Below are 21,200 nucleotides of genomic sequence, written 5' to 3'. Positions count from 1 at the left end.
CTGTGTGCCCAGTTGGAGCCAGACCTGATGTCAGCTATCCGCCATCCCACAGGAATCCCGCCTCTAGTGCAGGTCCTGTCAGTACTCCATTCCCTGGCAAGTGGGTCTTTTCAAACAACAGTGGCCATAGCATCAGGGATATCCCAGCCTATGTTCTCAAACGTGTTGTCCAGAGTGTTGTCTGCCATGCTGAAACACAAGCGCAGCTACATCGTTTTCCCTCAGGTGGAGGATTTGCCCACAGTGAAAGGTGACTTCTGTGCCCTGGGACATATCCCCAACATCATAGGTGCCATTGATGGAACACATGTGGCCTTGGTACCCCCGAGCAGGAGTGAACAGGTGTACAGAAATCGGAAGAGCTACCATTTTATGAATGTGCAGATGGTGTGTTTGGCCTACCAGTACATCTCCCATGTGAATGCCAAATTTCCTGGCTCAGTGCATGATGCTTACATTCTGGGGAATAGCAGCATCCCTTATGTGATGGGGCAACTCCAGAGGCACCGTGTGTGGCTATTAGGTGAGGACAAGGACCCTATACTGCGTATAGTTGTCTGGGTCTGGGGTTGTCCCTAATGGTTAGTGTGTGATAACAGTTGTCCCTCGACATATGCAGGTGACTCTGGCTACCCCAACCTGTCATGGCTCCTGACCTCAGTGAGGAATCCCAGGGCAGAGGAACGCTACAATGAGGCACATGGGTGAACTAGGAGGGTTATGGAGAGGACCTTCGGCCTCCTGAAAGCCAGGTTCCAGTGCCTCCATATGACAGGTGGTTACCTATACTACTCACCAAAGAAGGTGTGCCAAATCATCGTGGCCTGCTGTATGCTGCACAACTTGGCTTTGCGACAACAGGTGCCTTTTCTGCAGGAGGATGGTCCAGAAGGAGGTCTTGTGGCAGCTGTGGAACCTGTGGACAGTGAAGAAGAGGAGGCAGAAGAAGAGGACATAGACAACAGGAACACCATGATCCAGCAATACCTCCAGTGAGACACAGGTAAGAAGACATCACTGCCTCCTAAATCTGATAAAATTGTTCGACCTATCATCTGTCTGTCACATTCACCCAGTGTATGGACCCTAATTTGTCACTTTGCCTTTCGATTTCACAGATGTGGTTCCCACTGTGTGGCCTCTGCTATGCTACCTCATGGACTAGAGCTATGTGACATAGGTATGTTGACAATAAAGTGGACATTGCTATTTCCCTCAGTTATTGCAAATACACATTTGTGAAAGCACAGATTGACTCCAGATTGTTTTGTGATTCAAGTGTGTTTATTTAAGTGCTCAATAGTGGAGGGGGTTGTAAAATGGGTAGGGGTGATGGTGGTGGAATGTCCATAGCAGAGTCCAGTTATTTGTCTCACAAGTGCATTGTCCAAAGGGGGCATAGGAAGTGGAGCTAGGGCAGTTAAAGGATGGACAGGGTGACAAAGTGGGACAGAAGGATGACATTCAGGGTGGACTCATTTCTTGGCGGGGGTCTTGGCATTGTTCTCTGTCTTTGTCCTGGATCTCAGGGACCGCTTGCGGGGTGGTTCTCCATCTGCAGGGAGTGGGGTGTTGGTGTTGTGGTCCTGTGGTGGCGCCTCCTGTCCACTGGCGCCAGCGGAGGTGGTGGGCAGTTCATCGTCCAGGCTAGTGTCAGGGGCCCCTTGTTGTGCCACAGTGTCCCTCCTGGTGTTCACAAGATCCTTCAGAACCCCTACAATGGTGCCCAGGGTGGTGTTGATGGACTGGAGTTCCTCCCTGAACCCCAAATACTGTTCCTCCTGCAGCCGCTGGGTCTCCTGAAACTTGTCCAGTACCGTTGCCATCGTCTCCTGGGAATGATGGTACACTTCCATGATGTTGGAGAGGGCCTCGTGGAGAGTGGGTTCCCTGGGCTTGTCCTCCCCCTGTCGCACAGCAGACGTCCTAGTTCCCCGGTTTTCCTGGGCCTCTGTCCCCTGAATTGTGTGCCCACTGCCACTGCCCCCAGGTCCCTGCTGTTCTTGGGATGGTGGGTTTGCCTGGGTTCCCTGTAGTGGTGGACACACTGCTGCTTGACGTGTCCAGGGGACAGAGGTATGGGCCCGCTGGGTGGGTGCTGTGCTGGTTTTTCCTGAGGGGGAGGCTCTGTAGTGGCCTGTGACTGTGTGACGGGAACCGACTGTCCCGAGGTCCCAGATGGCCCGGTCTGGTCATCTAGATCCAGTTGGACAGAGCTGCTGTCATCACTGTGGGCCTCTTCTGTGGGGGGAGTGGACATGTCTGGAACCTCCTGTCCGGTGACGTTGGGTAGAGGTCCTGCAGGGGTGTAAAGGCATGATTATTGCATCTGTGTGTGACATGGTGTGCCATGGGTGGGTGACCCTGTACCCCAGTGCTTACATTCTTGTGTAGGACCTTGTGTGATAATTGTTTAGGGGTCTGTGTGGGTATCTGTAGTGGACATGCATTGGTGATGGGCGTCCATGCTTTGTTGTTGCATGCAGGGCTTGGTGTTGGGATGTGTGGTTTGTGATAGTGGGACATATGTGAGGAGTTTGAGTGATGGGGGTGAGGGCGAGGGTGGGGGTATGTGATAGCATGCAGGTAGGGTGGGGGATGAAGTAGTGAAAGATTTGACTTACCAGAGTCCATTCCTCCAGCTACTCCTGCAAGGCCCTCAGGATGCAGTATAGCCAAGACCTGCTCCTCCCATGTTGTTAGTTGTGGGGGAGGAGGTGGGGGTCCGCCGCCAGTCCTCTGAACCGCAATGTGGTGTCTTGAGACCACGGAACGCACCTTCCCCCGTAGGTCATTCCACTTCTTCCTGATGTCATCCCGTGTTCTTGGGTGCTGTCCCACTGCGTTGACCCTGTCCACGATTCTGCACCATAGTTCCATCTTCCTAGCTATAGAGGTGTGCTGCACCTGTTATCCGAATAGCTGTGGCTCTACCCGGATGATTTCCTCCACCATGACCCTGAGCTCCTCCTCAGAAAACCTGGGGTGTCTTTGCGGTGCCATGGGGGGTTGTGAGTAATGTGTGAGGTGGTGTATGTTGTGATGTGTGGGGTGATGTTTAATGATGTGTGTTGTTTTGTGCATGGATGTGTATGAGTGATGGTGTTGTGTGCCTCTGTCTGCTGGTGTGGTCTTTGCTTTGCTTTCTCTCTGTTTCTTCCAAATTGTTCGTTGTAAGGGTTTGTGGGTAATGTGGGTGTGTGTTTTATATTGCATTGGGTGAGTGGGTGTGGTGTGTGTATGTGTATCAGGCGTGTGTATTTCGATTTGTCCAATGTGGTAGTGTTTTGTAAATGTGTGTGTATTTTGAGCCGGGTGGTGTGTACCGCCAATGGAATACCGTGTTGAAAGACCACCACGTGGGTTGTGATAGTGTGGGCGTATTCCTGTTGGCGTGACGGTGGAGGTTTATTAATGAACTTTGGTGTGGCGGACTTGTGTGGGTGTCTAGATTTTGGCAGATTCTGAGCTGTGGGCCATAATGGCTCGTGGATGTCTGGCGGGAACAACACCCAAGCAACAGCGACTACTCTTATTATTCAGGCCTCCACCGGCTGCACACAAGAATTGACAGAATAACATGCACCACGGGCCTGGCGTGTTATGTGACCTACGCAGAGTACCTTGGCCGCACACTATCAGACCATAGCCCCTTGGTAGTGACACTAAGTATTTTGGGGGACAGACCCCCAATACCATTGTGGAGACTGTCTCCCACTGCGTTAGAGGATCAGGCGTATAGAGAGGCCCTTCGTGTCCACTTGACTGAACATATCCAGATTAATAGCGGATCTACCGCGTCTAGGGCCACAGAGTGGGAAACGCTTAAAGTGGTGACGAGGGGTTTCTGCCTGGGCCAGTCAGTGGGTGTGAAACGCACAGATGAAAGGGAATTGACCTCTCTAGAGAAGAAAATACATGAATGGGAAGTGAGACGGGATTCTGGAGCCCAAGAGAACGAGGAATATAAACGTGCCCGTAGAGAACACTCTCAGATAGAGGCACAGCTTAGGTGCCATAGCACACAAAAATACCTGACATCAGTACAATCAGAGGAGGGTAGATCGGGAAGACTTCTAGCCTGGCTGGTATGCCCGGGCGGAGGGGGAGAACCCATCACAAGAGTGCGAGACAAAGAGGGAGTTGGCAGGCGAAGCCCAGGCCCAATTAACGAAGCCTTTAGGGGATATTCTATGCACTTGTATAGAAAACCTCAAGACCTAGGGGCTGAAGCCTTTCGGGATTTCCTGCAGCGAATCGCTCTCCCGACCTTAGACCCAGAAGGGAGAGATAGTCTAGGGGGTCCAATAACAGCGGAGGAGATAAGTGAGGCCATGTTGCAATTAGCTCCTGGAAAGACCCCCAGTACTGATGGCCTTCCAATGGACTTTTACAAAAAATATAGGACATTGGTAGTGCCCCAACTGGCTGAGGTATATGCGGAGGCCTTGCGCCGAGGTGAGCTACCAGCCACACTGCGTGAGGCCTTTGTTGTCCCGCTACCCAAAACAAAAAACAGGGAGGCACCAGTGACCGACTTCCGCCCTTTATCAATGCTGAACAGCGATTTTAAGATCCTCAGTAAGATCATGGCTAACAGATTACTCCCCCGAATGACCACACTAGTGCACGCAGACCAAAATGGTTTCGTTCCTGGCCGTAGCATATCGCTGAACTTGAGGCGGATCTTTGCTATTTTACACATGCCAGCAACAGAGAAACCCCCCACTGGGGCCTTCTTAGCAGTAGACTTCGAAAAGGCCTTCGACTCGATCAGGTAGGACTACCTCAGGGCTGTGATACTGGAGATGGGACTAGGAGAAAACTGGGTGAAATGGGTGGACCTACTGTACGCCTCCCCGCTGGCTAGGGTGAAGACGGGCAGAACGATATCCAATACATATCCTGTATATAGAGGAACCAGGCAGGGATGCCCCCTATCCCTGCTGCTGTTTGCCCTGGCAATTGAGCCCCTAGCGGCCAAACTGCGACAGGATGGAGTCGGTAAATGCATCATCTGGGGCCCAAACTAGCATATTATTTCCCTATATGCAGACGACATCTTGGTGTACTTAATAGACGGATCCAGTGGCCTCCTGTGGGTTTTAAAGAACCTAGAGGACTTCGGGGAACTATCGGGACTGCGCCTAAATCGGGGAAAAACATTTGTATTCCCCATAATGCCAAACAACGTGTGCCCCGAAACATGCCCTAGAGATGGGAGCTGGGCCCTGCGGACTTTTAAATATCTGGGGATCCAGATATTCCACGAGCTGGCTGACCTCCGGGATGGCAACTTGGGTAGGGCACTCCGGTCACTGTGCACCTCGGTTGGGTTCTGGCGATCACTGAAACTAACAACAATGGCTAGAGTGGCATTGTCTAAAATGGTGATGCTGCCCAGTCTTCTATACTTCTTTGCTAACATTCCGTTATGGGTCCCCCCGCATGGTTTTGTGAATTGAATGCACTGCTTCGGGAATTGATATGGGATGTGGGACGCAGGCGCACAGCACTGTCGACTATGTGCAGACCGACGCAAGCTGGGGGCCTGGGGGCTCCCGACTTTGAGGCATATTATTTGGCATCCCAGCTGCAGTGGGTGGCGGGCTGGATGGTGGGCAAGGGGCAGCTGGACATATTTAACTCCCATGGCTCATTGGACATAGACCGAATAATAGCACGCATGATAGTGAAGAGGCTTTCCCCCCTCGGGGACAGCTTAATGACTAGCACTGCGTCAGCGTGCTGGAAAAGGTGTATGAGTAGGACTGGAATTAGTCCACCCTACTCTCCGGCGCTGCCACTTACGGTCTTATTGGTGGAGCCGAAAGGAACCAGACCAGGGGGACGAGAGTTGGGCACATGGACGGATGCGGGAGTGTCAGCGGTGGGGGAACTCTTTAGGGAAGGTAAGCTACAGAGCTTCACCGAATTGGTGGGAAAGGGGATACCTCAGGGTCAATTTCTTATGTACAGGAGACTGGTGCACACTCTGAAGGACCATTGAGATACGATTAATGCGGAACCCAGGGTTCACGGAGTACTACACCTGCTTCTAACCTCGGAGGAAGAGTCCCACTTGATTACAAAAATATACAGAGCCCAGATAGAAGCTGCATTGGATCCCATGAGCGCACTAAGGGAGAGGTGGGAGAAAACAATCGGGCATGAGCTAACTGAGACAGACTGGAACAAAGTTCTGGCTGATCCCCGGAGGATCTCACGTAATACCCGGCTATAATATATCCAATATAACTACTTGCATAGAACATATCTTACCCCTCACCGACTGTTCTGCATGTATGGAGGGACCCCCAGGAGTTGCCCCAGATGTGGTAGCAGCGACGCAGACTTTGACCACATGATGTGGAAATGTGAAGTGTTACAGTTGGGCTGGAAGGCAGTAATAGAGCACATGTCAGGATTACATGACACGGTACTGCCGTTCACACCCGATGTCTGTCTATTGGGTCTAAAGACAAATTCACCACAGGGGAAAATTGGGGGTCGCTTCCTGGATCTCGCCCTGGCCCTCTACAAGAGGTTAATCATGAAGGGTTGGAAGGCTTCAAACCATCCCTCACTGGCGGAATGGAAAAGCGACGTCACGAGGTGGGCTGGGGCGGAACTACAGGTATTAAAGACTGAAGAGACAAAGGGGGTCCGGCAGACACCCATGGCCCCAGGGTGGGAAGAACTAATGTTGAACTGGGTTACCGCAGGAAGAAGACCACTAACTCCCAACACAACACCAACAGAAGCAGAAAGCTGAGTGAAAATAGAAAGTAGACAGGGGATACCCCCAATTGTACCACTAACGAGAAAGAGGTAAACACCAATGAAAAAACTAATAAAGAACGCAGTCAGCCCATGGCAAACCGCAGGGAACAACCCGGAGTTGAGCATAGGTGCATATAGAGAACAGTAGAAAAACACAGGAGAAAGGTTGGCAGTCCTCCCAAGTACAACTCCCTCAGGAAATTACCCTCGCCACCCAATACTAGTGCCACCCACAAAAAGCCATCAAGTGTATATATAGTTTAGTGTTAAGTTGAAGCTGTTATATATGCATGTAAAAAGTATGGGTAGTACAGAGTGGCAAGGAACCAGGCACCCATGGGAAATCACACTAGGACCATAACGCTAGCGGATAACAAACACTGGATAGAGACCTAGGTGAGCGTTAAACCATGACACAAGTTATCTATGATAACGGATAAAATATTGTATCCTTTTCAATAATATGCATGTCAAGAATAAGTTGTTCCCAACAATGTACCTATGTGATGTAAACAGCGAATTGTTAATAAAAATATATTTAAAAAAAAAAATTATAATAATGGCTGTGGCGGGATTACGCGGCCGCGGCGGTGTGTGGGCGGTCTTCTGCACGGCGGTAAGCGGGATTTACCGCCAATGTTGTAATGAGGGCCTTCATGACAGTATTCATTCTGCTGTGTCACAGAATAGTTAAGCAAATGAGTATCCCAGGTTACTGTGTGGTTTCACATTATAAACATTGATATAGGATTAAAACATGCATTTGTCTTTAAAAAAGGACAACATACAAAAGTTGTCAGACAAAAAAACCCAAAATGTGTTCACCCATTGATTTACATGGAGATATTAAAGACGATTAATAAAATACAATTCATTCTTTGGGTCAGACGTTTTGTCTTTCCCTAACAAATAGGAATAAGAGATGTATGGTCAGCGAGTCTAGTGCCTGGCTGTTTCAGGCCACGGAGGATACTGTGGGAGAGAGAAGAGACAAATGAGAACACAATTACATACAAGAGAGTAAGAGTAGGGAAGAACAACATTTTACCAGCCTAAGGTAATGCTCAAACATGATACAGCTTCAAATGTTCAGACATCAAGGTAGTTCAATGATTATGCTCTGATCATTACAGCACAAGTTCAAAGCCTGGCAAAGCATATTCAGACTTACATCCTTCCATCCTCTGTGAAATGAGGACTATAAACTTAGTTGTAGTAACATGTGTTCTTTATAGTGCTTACAAACTGCAGAAGTGTGGTATGAAATTTTATATAAAAACAAATTATTACATTAATGATTTTTGTGGGGAGCATCATTTTCACTTCATTCTCTTTAGGATTCTATGTCTGAGGAGTTATGCTAGTTCTTCCTCTAGATCATTCAGCACAATTCCTTCATCTTTGCAAAAAACAAACATATGAAATACAGCAATAACATGGCACATTAACAGATTCAAGACCAAGACATCCCAGAACACTGCCACTTTTATTGCTGCTCTTCAAACAGCTAGGCCATGTTTTTCGTATCTGCTCTGTAATGGACATGTTTGTTAAAGAATTTAGGCTTTATTAGTACATGGGTGATTTTGTAGATAACGATATATTTATGTTTACTGTTCCCTAATTGTGAAGTAATATTTACTTTTCAAAGGATTTATGGTTTATTTCCTCTCATAGAGCTCCATTTTAGATGTTATCCCTAGGTCTCAGCTAGAGACCAGACCTATTGCTTCCAATACACTACATATACACACAGAAGGCTTTTGGTCAACACCTTACTCATGACTGGAAAGATTTGTTGATTGTTTGAGCTGTCATTTCTTGATTCAGTGGTGTTCCTTCCTCTTCTTGTGTTTGTCCCTTCTAGGAACATTAGGGGCTTTTCCACTGCTTGCCTTAGTGAACTTTCTTTTTTTTAGTCACTTCTTCATGGGAGTTCATGCTTCTTTGCTCCCGCCCTGCTTTTTTTTATTGCACAATTCACTTAATTCTCCTTTACATGCTCCCCGACGCTCCCTGTCCCACTGCTCATCAAGTTGTGCATGCCCCAGTGTTTGATTTGCCGCCTTATACCTTAGCCCACACCCCCTCATCAACTTCCTTTTTTACAAGTCTTCTTTTTTACTTTTATTTATGTACCATCAACCATGTCAGGACAGTAAATAAAAATTGCCACCATGCATTACCATGCATCTGTCACAGTGCAAGGAAGCACATCTGTGGCCATTTTGGGAAACCAATTGCTACATTGTCAAATGTCTCAAACGTATAGACAATTGACCTATTGCTTTGTCAACACTTGCTTTGAATTTATTGACAAAATATTGTAAAAATTCTCTATTTAATCCCATATGACACTTTATGACACTATTCATTCTGCTGTGTCACAGAATAGTTAAGCATATGAGTATCCCAGGTTACTGTGTAGTTTCACATTATAAACATTGAAATAGGATTAATACATGCATTTGTCTTAAAAAAGGGACAACATACAAAAGTTGCCAGCCAAAAAATCCCAAAATGTGTTTACCCATTGATTTACATGGAGATATTAAAGACGATTAATAAAATACAATTCATTCTTTGGGTCAGACATTTTGTCTTTCTCTAACAAACAGGAATAAGAGATGTATGGTCAGGGAGTCTAGTGCCTGGCCCTTTCAGGCCACGGAGGTTACTGTAGGAGAGAGAAGAGACAAATGAGGACACAATTACATACAAGAGAGTAAGAGTAGGGAAGAACAACATTTTACCAGCCTAAGGTAATGCTCAAACATGATACAGCTTCAAATGTTCAGACATCAAGGTAGTTCATTGATTATCCTCTGATCATTACAGCACAAGTTCAAAGCCTGGCAAAGCATATTCAGACTTACATCCTTCCATCCTCTGTGAAATGAGGACTTTAAACTTAGTTGTAGTAACATGTGTTCTTTATAGTGCTTACAAACAGCAGAAGTGTGGTAGGAAACTTTATATAAAAACAAATTATTACATTAATGATTTTTGTGGGGAACATCATTTTCACTTCATTCTCTTTAGGATTCAATGTCTGAGGAGTTATGCTAGTTCTTCCTATAGATCATTCAGCACACACTTCCTTCATCTTTGCAAAAAACAAACATATGAAATACAGCAATAACATGGCACATTAACAGATTCAAGACCAAAAGAAAAATATAGAAAAGAGTGAAACATTTTCTGGTTACCACAGGTTCAGAATGCCTATAACAGTTCATCCACATTACTGCACATTTCTTTTTACATCCTGCACCTTGATGTGTAATATACCACACTGCAGCATCACATGCAAAATAGACTATGGCTCAGCCTAACAAATGCCGCAAAGACAGAAACCTTAATTGCCCATTTTGAAAGAAGCAAGGTACTTGACTAAGGGCCTCATTACAAGCTACAAGCTACACAGCCCAAATCCCAATATCGCCAGAACTCTGGAGGGCGAGAAAGGGGCTGTTCAACCACCAGAACCACCAGCCCTTCAAACATCTATTACAAGCCACAAATCACAGTAGCTGTTCTTCCACAGTGAAAATCCAATGGTGGTGTGAAATACAGTGGTCGGCGGCACCACAAGAATACACACCACCACATTGGATCATTTGAATTCCACACACCTGACACACATCTACACACCCAACATACCTACAACTTGCACTATAAAACAAACTCCTTCACACCCCACAATCCTTTGCAACCAGAACGCCACACACAGCAAGATAGAGATCTCAACCATAATTTACAAACCATAGATTAGGCACCCCTCCACACTTCAAATACCACTCATCCCACCCCTCCACAACATACACAACATACAAATTGGTACTCTACACATCAGGCACCACCCATCACCCACTAACAACCCATCACCCACAGCTCTCCATCCGTTTTCATACCTTTCATACCTTTTCCGTGTCGTCCAGAACCACAGTGTCCCCACAAAAAACTCCCTGTTTTACTGATGACAAGTTGAGGGTCATGGTGGATGAAATCAGCAGAGTAGAGCATCACCCATATGGAGCCCAGGTCCAGCAAACTACTATTGCCAGGAAAATGGAGATGTGGCAAAGAATACCCGACAGGGTGAATTCTGTATGCAGCTTTCCTTGCACAAAGGAGGACATCAGGAAGAGGTGGAACGACCTGAGGGGGATGGTCTTTTCTTTGGCTGCCATGCACCAGCTGGCGGTCAGCAAGACAGGTGGTAGTTCCCTACCTCTTCCCCACAGTTCGCATCTTTGGAGGAGAAGGTCTGACCATCCTGCATCCTGAGGGCTTGACAGGAATACCTGGGGGAGTGGAGTCAGGTAAGTCACAACACCTATGATGTCACCCAAAAGATTTGTCTTGCATGCTCACTGATCACCTTTGATATCTTTACTGCCAACCCACTCACCACCACTGTGTCCAACTGTCCTAATACCCCTATCTGGCATCCCACATGTCAACTGAACTCACCTGGGGGCACAGTGTTTGAGTATGGCACGGGTAGTATAGGGACTGACAACACTACAACTCCCCGCAGGCACTGTTTCACCATTAAGAAAACCAGAACAGTGTACCTCTATGAAAATTGCTTTGGATGTCAACTAAACAATCGACTACACCCACCTGAATGCTCCACAATTGTACAGTCTGTGGCAATGACAGCAATGATATGGGTATCTGCCAGTACAATACCACCAACACACAGCAACAGCTGTGTCCTATGCTAAACTGTCCTTCTACCTCCCATCACATATTGAAATATACTCATATGTGGGGAACACATGTTATCAGTCAGTCAGGGGCCTATTGAAGGGCTAATTGCATAGTTAGCTAGGTCTGGGTCTCTCCTTCTTGCACAGTACAGTAGTCCATGTCATAGATACACTTTATTGACAACTAGTGATTGTGTGTGGGACATAGGTCTGAACTTACTTGGTCCTCACATGACTGATATTGTTCAACTTCTGGAGAGCATTTTCCTAGATGCCTTAATCCACATTGTCTGTGCACTCCTTGGTAAGTCACCATTGATGCATGTGTGCATGACATGTGTTCTGACTCCTTGAACAAAATTTGACATGTGTGACAATTTGAGGTATTATATGTTAGCATGTGTTCATAGTGTATGGTAGTAACTATGTGACATGACAAAGGTATGGCTTGTTTGCACAAGGCTTGCTTGCCTTTAATTACAACATGTGTAATTTGCCTGGTACATAACTTCAGGATAAAGTATTTGTGTGTTACATATGTTTTTTTTTTTTGGGAAAGCTATTTTACATTTCTGAACTATTGTTTGATTGGTTCTTGTGCATATTGGTCTGGATTCATAGCCCGTTTCAAGTGGCATAGCCACCTTTTCATGGTATGGTCAGTGTGATTGATCGCCTTAAATCATGGTATTGTAGTTGTCTAGTAGGTAGCTTTGCTTGTGTGTCACAATGTAGATTTTGAGGCACATACACTATACTTTGGTGTGACATGATGTTGACACTATACTGGCACTTCCTGAGGGTGTTATCGAACAGGATGTTATGTGATTTATATGTAATGTATGATGGAAGTGTTATCTTGTGAATGTGATGACCCTACTTCACTATCCATTTTCATTATCAGCACCGGCAGGCGAAGGAGACGGGGCAAAGCCGAGTGGGTAAGCTTCTGGGCTCAGGACCTCCAGTCACAACACCACAGACATCAAGGGATCCAGAGGGCGAGGGGAGTGCCACGGGAGACACCAGATCCAGTACATCTTCCTCAGAATCCTCCTCCAGTTGCAACTACCTAGTGGTGGTGGGGGACCCATCTGGAACTACCCCAGTGCCATCTCTGTCCCCCACCCCCATTTCTATCACCACACTCCCTGTAGCTCCCCACTCAGTTGGCCGTGGCCGCACATCCAAGGGTGGGTGTCTCCTTTGCCACAGGCACCTCTGCCCCAGCCCTGCTTATCTCAGTGAGGTGGCTATTGACCTCCTGAGGTGTATCTCTGTGGGTCAGATGGCCATCATGAATGCCATCCAGGGACTGTGGAATCAAAATCCAACAGAGCAATGCATTCCTGGAGGGAATTCACTGTGCAATCTCTGGCCTACAGAGATCATTTCAGGCTATGGCCTCCACACTATCGGCAGCCAGTCACCCCTTGTCTACAGTCCCCCCTACACCTTCCTCTTCCCAGTCCAAATCCCCCCTTCCCAGGCCCAGCCAAAGCACACAAACATAAACAGCCATGCACCCACCTCAACATCCAAGGGTAGTGCAGACAAACAAAAGCACCACAAGGCACACCACTGGCACCCTTACAGACAACATCCACCTGCAGACACAGCAACAGTCACAACCTGCCCTGACAACCACACCACCCCCAGCATAACAGACACAACACCTAACACACCTCCAGACACCACACCAACATTCAGTGATCCAGCCACCACACCTGTCCTACCTGCAGACAGCACCCCAGCAGACCCTCAGACATCCACCTCAGTCACCACACCCACAGACACCACAACCACTGACAAGCCTATGTGCAGCACATCCACCATACCTGCAGTCGCCACCCCAACAGACAGCCATTTTCCAGAGCATCCCCCAGCACCTCCACCCCCCTCAGCCGAAGACCCATAAATGCCCTCACTCATCCACCCAACAGACACCCACCACACACAAGCACACCTCCCACTAACACGCACCCAAGACATCCTCACATAAACGTCAGACAACCACTCCCTCACCCTCCACACCCAAACCCCCTTCTGATGACCGTCCCATGTGTCAAATAATCAAATCAAATCAAATCATTAACATTTATAAAGCGCGCTACTCACCCGTGCGGGTCTCAAGGCGCTAGGGGAAAGGGGGGGTTACTGCTGCTCGAATAGCCAGGTTTTTAGGAGTCTCCGGAAAGCGGAGTGGTCCTGGGTGGTCCTGAGGCTGGTGGGGAGGGAGTTCCAGGTCTTGGCCGCCAGGAAGGAGAAAGATCTCCCACCCGCCGTGGAGCGGCGGATGCGAGGGACGGCAGCGAGCGCGAGACCAGAGGAACGGAGGAGGCGGGTGGGGACGTAGAAGATGAGGCGTCGGTTGAGGTATTCCGGTCCCTTGTTGTGGAGGGCTTTGTGTGCGTGGGTGAGAAGTCGAAAGGTGATCCTTTTGCTGACTGGGAGCCAATGCAGGTGTCTCAGGTGTGCGGAGATGTGGCTGTTGCGGGGTACGTCGAGGATGAGGCGTGCCGATGCGTTTTGAATGCGTTGCAGGCGATTTTGGAGTTTGGCTGTGGTCCCGGCGTAGAGGGTGTTGCCGTAGTCCAGGCGGCTCGTGACGAGGGCGTGGGTCACGGTTTTTCTAGTGTCGGCGGGGATCCAGCGGAAGATCTTGCGGAGCATGCGGAGGGTGAGGAAGCAGGCGGAGGACACGGCGTTGACTTGCTTGGTCATGGTGAGAAGAGGGTCCAAGATGAAGCCGAGGTTGCGGGCGTGGTTTGTGGGGGTCGGTGCGGTGCCGAGGGCCGTGGGCCACCAGGAGTCGTCCCAGGCGGACGGGGTGTTGCCGAGGATGAGGACTTCCGTTTTTTCAGAGTTCAGCTTTAGGCGGCTGAGCCTCATCCAATCTGCGACGTCCTTCATACCCTCTTGTAGGTTGGTCTTGGCGCTGGCGGGGTCCTTGGTGAGGGAGAGTATAAGTTGGGTGTCGTCGGCGTAGGAGGTGATGACGATGTCGTGCTTGCGAACGATGTTGGCGAGGGGGCTCATGTAGACATTGAAGAGTGTCGGGCTGAGCGATGAGCCTTGAGGTACGCTGCAGATGATCTCGGTGGGTTTTGAGCGAAACGGAGGGAGGTAAACTCTTTGGGAACGGTTTGAGAGGAAGGAGGCGATCCAGTCCAGGGCCTGGCCTTGGATCCCGGTGGAGCGGAGGCGGGTGATTAGGGTGCGGTGACAGACGGTGTCGAAGGCAGCCGAGAGGTCAAGGAGAATGAGGGCGACTGTTTCACCGTTGTCCATCAGGGTTCTGATGTCGTCAGTGACTGAGATGAGGGCGGTTTCCGTGCTGTGGTTGGTTCGGAATCCAGTTTGTGAAGGGTCGAGCAGGTTGTTGTTTTCCAGGAAGGTGGTCAGCTGTTTGTTGACGGTCTTCTCTATTACCTTGACTGGGAAAGGCAGAAGAGAGATGGGGCGGAAGTTTTTCAGGTCGCTCGGGTCAGCCGTAGGTTTCTTTAGTAGGGCGTTGACTTCGGCGTGTTTCCAGCATTCGGGGAAGGTAGCAGAAGAAAAAGAAGAGTTGATGACGGTCTGGAGGTGCGGGGCGATGATGTCGTCGGCTTTGTTAAAGATGAAGTGAGGGCAGGGGTCCGAAGGGGCGCCAGAGTGGATAGAGTTCATGATGGATTTGGTTCTTCAGTGTTGATGTGGGTCCAGTTGTTGGGGGTGCGGGTTCGGTGGTGTTATGTTGGGTCTGGTGTCCGAAGCTGTTGTGGAGGTCGCTGATCTTGCGATGGTAGAAAGTGGCAAGGGATTCGCACAAATCCTGTGAGGGGGTGACGGCGTTGGCGTTGGCATTGGGGTTGGAGAACTCCTTGACGATGCTGAAGAGTTCTTTGCTGTTGTGGCTGTTTTTGTCCAGTCTGTCGGTGAAAAAGGTCTTTTTAGCAGTGCGGATCAGGCGGTGGTGTTCGTGGGTAGCGTTCTTGAGGGCGGTCATGTTGTCAGCGGTGTGGTCCTGGCGCCAGGCCTTCTCGAGGGCGCGACAAGTTTTCTTTGATTCTTTGAGGGTGTCAGAGAACCAGAGAGGTTTTTTGGTGTTGGTCTGTCGATGCGTGCGTTTGAGGGGAGCAAGGTTGTCTGCGCAGTTGGAGATCCAGTTTGTGAGGCCGAGGGCTGCGTCGTTGGGGTCGGTGGTGAGGGTGGGTTGGTTGGCGGCGAGTGCTGAGAAGAGTTGCTCTTCGGGGATCTTGTTCCACTGTCGACGAGGGATGGGTTGAGTGCAGAGGTGGCGGGTCTCACGTCGGAATGTGAAGTGGACACAGCTGTGGTCGGTCCAGTGTAGAGCGGAGGTGTGGCTGAAGAAGACGTGTTTGTTGGCGGAGAAGATAGGGTCAAGCGTGTGGCCGGCGATGTGGGTGGCGGTGTTCACCAGTTGTTTGAGGCCGAGGTTGGCGAGGTTGTCGAGCAGGGTGGCGGTGTTGGGGTCGTTGTTTTGTTCCAGATGGAAGTTGAGGTCGCCTAGGAGGATGTAGTCCGGTGAGGCGAGGGCGTGCGGGGAGATGAAGTCGGCGATGGCGTCGCTGAAGGGGACGCGCGGTCCGGGAGGACAGTAGACGAGGGATCCTCTGAGGGTGGTCCTCGGGTCGGTGCGAATCTGAAAATGCAGGTGTTCAGCAGCGAGGGGGGTGTCTTCGGTGGAGGTGGTGACGTTGATGGAGTCTTTGAAGACGATGGCGATACCTCCTCCTACTTGGTTGGTGCGGTCTTTTCTGGAGATCTTGTAGCCTTCGGGGATGGCGGTGGCGATGTCTGGAGCAGAGGAGGCGTTCATCCAGGTCTCCGTGATGAAGGCGACGTCCGGTGCTGTGGAGTCCAGGAGGTCCCAGATTTCCTTTCTGAGTTTAACCTTTTCCCTACTCTTACCCCTGTGACACCCTTAAGAAAACTGTTTCCCTTCCCAAGGCCATCCCTTCCACCTCCAAGGCCTCCCTACCCTCCTGCCAGCATCCATGCCCCTCCCCTGACCAAAAAGAAATCCACCCCTCCCAAAAAGCTCCAACCCCCTCCCAAACCAACGCCTAAAAGCCCCCTTCCCAAGCCCAAACCCCCCTCCCTCACCACCCTTCAAGAATCCCTGAGGTGCCAGCCTACCCCCTTGATGCCCCTACCTGTGGAGGTTACATGGCAGTCAGTAGTCAAGTTGGGGCACTATTTAGTGCCTTTGGTGACAATTAAGAACTTTTGGACTGGCCTATGGCCTCGGACATTGATATATAATTTATTTTACAATAATTGAAGCCAACAAGTTGTTGTTTTTTTGGTGACATCTTTGTCCTGCATTTCCTTTCCCAGGTTTGAGTTGTTCCTGGATATCATTGGTAGTGTGCCTGTATTTGTGTGTGTGTGTGTGTGTCTGCTGCTTGTGATTCATGTACTGTTAGAGCAGTATGTGAGTTTGTATGCAGTGCGTTAGTACCCCAGGGATAGGTTGTGTGTTGTGTGATTGGTTATGTATATGTGGGAAAATATGTTGCTGTCATGGTATTGTGCTGTGTGTGTGTTGATAAATGTTTGTTGTCATGCTGTGTGGCTTTGTGTGTTTTCCCTGTTTGAGGCTGCGTGTATTGTGCATGGCATAATGGGTTTGATGTGCTGTGTGTGATGTGTGTGTCGATTGCTAGGTTGTATGATGGTGATATTGTGTGTGTTCCATCTCAGTTGCTTGTTCATTGAGTTGTATGTGTCAGGTCCCTGGCCAGTGCTGGTTGTGAGTTTGTGACGTGTTCATATTTGTGCGGTTGTAGTGTTGTTGTGACATGTTGGTATGTTGTATGGGAATGTGTGAGGCTGGACCTGCGCTATGTTGCAGTGCATAACTGTTTGTTATTGATGTGTGGTGTGTGTGCACTGGCTGCAGTGTGGGTGTGTGTCACTGTGCTGTTACATGTGTGTGCAGCCATCGCACCCCCCTTCCTATGGTATGTTATGTAACTGTACAGTATTTGACAATTTACAAGTGTAACAGGTGAGTGTGTGTACTTACGGTTGTTTTTGTCCTTTTTGTTCTTTTCCGCCAGCCTGTTGGAGGTCGGACCTCCAACTTGGAGGTCACAGGACTGCCAAACTAGTAATGAGGCCCAAAGTCTTCAGAGGAAAGGCACTGATATTACTCTGAGCTAGTCTTGTTGTGGTAAACAGTTCAACTATCAGATGCAGATGGTGGGTTAGCCAGCACATAAGCAAATCCATTACTTACACTAAAGACTCTCAATGCTCCTTTCAGGTCATTTTTATAACCAAAACATGTTGAGTACTTCTTTCTGGCCGCATTGTTTAAAATGGGCAAGATATAATTATGACAGTCAGGCTTTATCAACAATACACCCCGTGAAAGGCATCCATCTGCAGCAGAGCTTGGAATCTATCCTCTTCGTCCAAATTATACATGAGTTCCATACAGCTTGCAGGATCTGAGGGTCAGCAGAATCAAACTCCAGCTCCAGTCTAATGCACAAGATGGATTCTCATCAATGTCAAAGTACTTGTTGTTCTGGAGCGACCGTACTGGACTCCATTTCTCACTTCGGTGAATAACCTTTGCATTCTAACCCGACACCAAAGGATATATGGACAAGCCCCTATATTTGCATAGGACTTTGATCAAGTTGTGCGCTATGGTTTTGACCAGGGCAATCTTAAACTTTGAGAAATTAGACATATAGGTGTTAAATCAATAAGGATGCTGAGACAGTACTGTTAGCATAAAAGAGGACAGGTACCCTCCTCCCTCTGCTCTCCAGCTAAGTAGGATGGTTACCCACTGCTCCTAGGACAACATCCAGTGTGGGGGAGGGGACGCAATCCGCAGCCCCAAATTGGCCTAAAGTACTAGCTAGCGGTGAAGCATGTAATAGGAATTTCGGAAGCCAGCTTGCACTATCTGGATTAATGTAATTTCGGCAGACCAATATGATATTTGCCAATAAAGGGCTTTTCTAGCATCTTGCTGGGAGGGTTTAGCAAGACCCATACTTCATAATTTCTCACAGCTGCCTTTTCTCCTCCTATTAAAAAGTAACCAAAATTAAGACATCCCAGACAAGTGCACGACAGGAGTCCCCACCCACAGTAACAAATACGACCTCAATACAGAAACCAATTAACATGTCAATTGGTACTAACTAAACAATTTGGACCGATGGCCCATGTGTTTTCAATGAGCATTCTATAACTGGTAAGAGCAATGCTTTCAGAATCCAAACAACCCCCCATATGATCGAAATGTGTACTATCTAGTGACAATTTGTAAACATATGATTCCCATTTAAGAGTCTATCTTCTCAAGATTGGTATTGGCTACTGAGAGTGGTCTCTTCTTAGCCAAGGAAGAGAAATTGAGGCTCCTAGTAATATTCCTTAATCTGTGTTCCTGCAGAAGAAGTTTACCTCATTGTAAATTCCTCAGAGGTTTATATTTTGAGATCTAGCTGTCTCGTAAATAATACTCACACATCCGTTGCAACAAAAAATGCTCTCTTTAATTAGAAGGATGAGGTTATGATGTTCAGCAATCATTTAATTTGGTCAAACAATGGGTTAGAAATTAATCAAGGCATCGAAGTAGAAACGTTTTCTCTCAGACCCCTGAAATCGAGGATTGAACACGCCATCTTTACAATAAGATGGAATGTCCCCACTGCACCCATGGATGTTGGAGAATGATCTCTTGCAGCCAGCTCGGCATAGTCACCGGCAGCAAGAAATATTTGATCTCACAGAAATCCTCAGCCTTAACAAAGGTACAATCCAAGCATGAAGAATATTGGTCATTAGACCAGGTGCTTTGGCCCAGGGATGTTACCAATGCAGTGGCCATTCAGCATTTGAGATTGGAATCAATATTCAAATGTAACATTTGTGCAACGGATCAGATTTGCTTCAGAGAAAACATTTTCTAGTTCCTTAGTGCTTAGTATATGTTTTTACCAAAGAATAGTATAAATGCATCAGGCAAATCTCAGACAAAAGTATCAAACTTCAGCTCCAGCTTACGCCACAGGATCTTGTGGTCCTAGCTGGGAATTAAATATACATTCACAAAAACAATTTGGGGTTAGCCACCTATCATAAAACGATTCATAGACACATCCAGTGTGGTCACCAAAGTGTTGCAGGTATTCACAATGCATTCATTGGCCAATGAAGTCATTCACTACAAACCACATGCCCTCTTTTGTCCAACATCTGAGGCCCTTTCAGTGTAGCCGGGGGATTCCAAAGCTTCTGCTGCCCAACTCTTCTGAAATATGAGGGCAGGGTACCTTTACAATCAATTAGCATCACTGAATTATACACATTGAGTTTTAGTTTTGTTATTATCTGTCATTGAAAACCTAAAGCTGGATTGTCCAGGCCATGAGGAGGTCGGTGCCACATCTTTATTTAACATTTCTGATACCTACGTTCATGTGTAGATGAGCGTATAGTTGCCCATGTCTCCCTCTCTGCCCTCCACTCAAGCAAATGAAAGTATTTTTGAACTATTTGCTCTCTCCTCGCCATAGCATTGAAGCACTTCAGTAGCTATGGAGGATTTGAATCCCTACTTATCAAAGAAATTAAATCCAATCATCCAATTGTGGAGCTGAAATCTAGACTTCTTTTATAAATGCTCTCTGAGTGAAAAAGGAATTTGAAACATTGGGGAAAATGAACCACATTACGAAATAATTAGAAATGACGGATGAAAGAATGCTAATGATTTTCATTTTTTGCTAATCATGATAAAATATGAAATGAAGTACTTTATCTTAGCAATAAATGAGCCAATATCCTTAAAGGAAAACATGTTCCTGCATAATGCTTCTAAATCAGCTTAAGCTTACTTATGAATTCTCTTTAATTTCCCTCTAGTTATAGTCACTGCTGCACAGAGGCAATTTTCATTACAGAAGAAGATAACTTTCCAGCTTGGGACTCTGGCCTAGAAACACAGAAGGGTAATTCTATAAACTGTAGTATTTGCTTTTCTTACACCTAAAGTTAGTTCAGAACATCTTAAGTTTTTACTCACCAGGCTAAAGCACCCGATCGTACCTATTAGACGCTACTTTTATTACATGTGTGAGCTTTTACACATCATTTCTGGAAACGCTACATCCTTTAGATCATGAAAGGATGAATCTAAAACGAACTGTATTTTTTATCGATCTACGATCAAAATAATACGCAAATATGGCAAAAAGATTAATACAATAGTATGAAAACATATTTTCGTTTCTTAATAAAGGATGTGAAATATGTATGTCGTTTTTTTTTTAGAAATGGAATCTACAAAAATAGTTTTTTTAATCAGTTTTTTGAACTTTCTAAAGTGGTGGAAACATGTTTTTTCGAGTTTTATGTTTTTTAATAGCTTTCATCTTTAGCCTTTTGATAGGTATAAATCAAGACTGAAAAACAAAGGCAGGTAGGCAGAGTTATTTCCCGCTGTCGGGAGAATAATCTGACTGAAGAAACACCAGAAATTATTAGGCTCAAATTGTTTGCGAAATTAACCATGGATGTTGAGGAGATGTGAATGGCAGCACAAGACCTTTCAGGTTATTTAGGCAATAGCATAGCAAGAATGTCACGTGCTCTGGTGCAAATGTCCCATTTGACTGCTGTTGGCGACGTAACATACAGCAATTAACGGTATTCAATGGG

The sequence above is a fragment of the Pleurodeles waltl genome, chromosome 11, assembly GCF_031143425.1.
Source record: "Pleurodeles waltl isolate 20211129_DDA chromosome 11, aPleWal1.hap1.20221129, whole genome shotgun sequence".
Classification (NCBI taxonomy): domain Eukaryota; kingdom Metazoa; phylum Chordata; class Amphibia; order Caudata; family Salamandridae; genus Pleurodeles; species Pleurodeles waltl.
The sequence above is the reverse complement of the archived record's forward strand: the minus strand, read 5'-3'. Positions refer to the sequence as shown.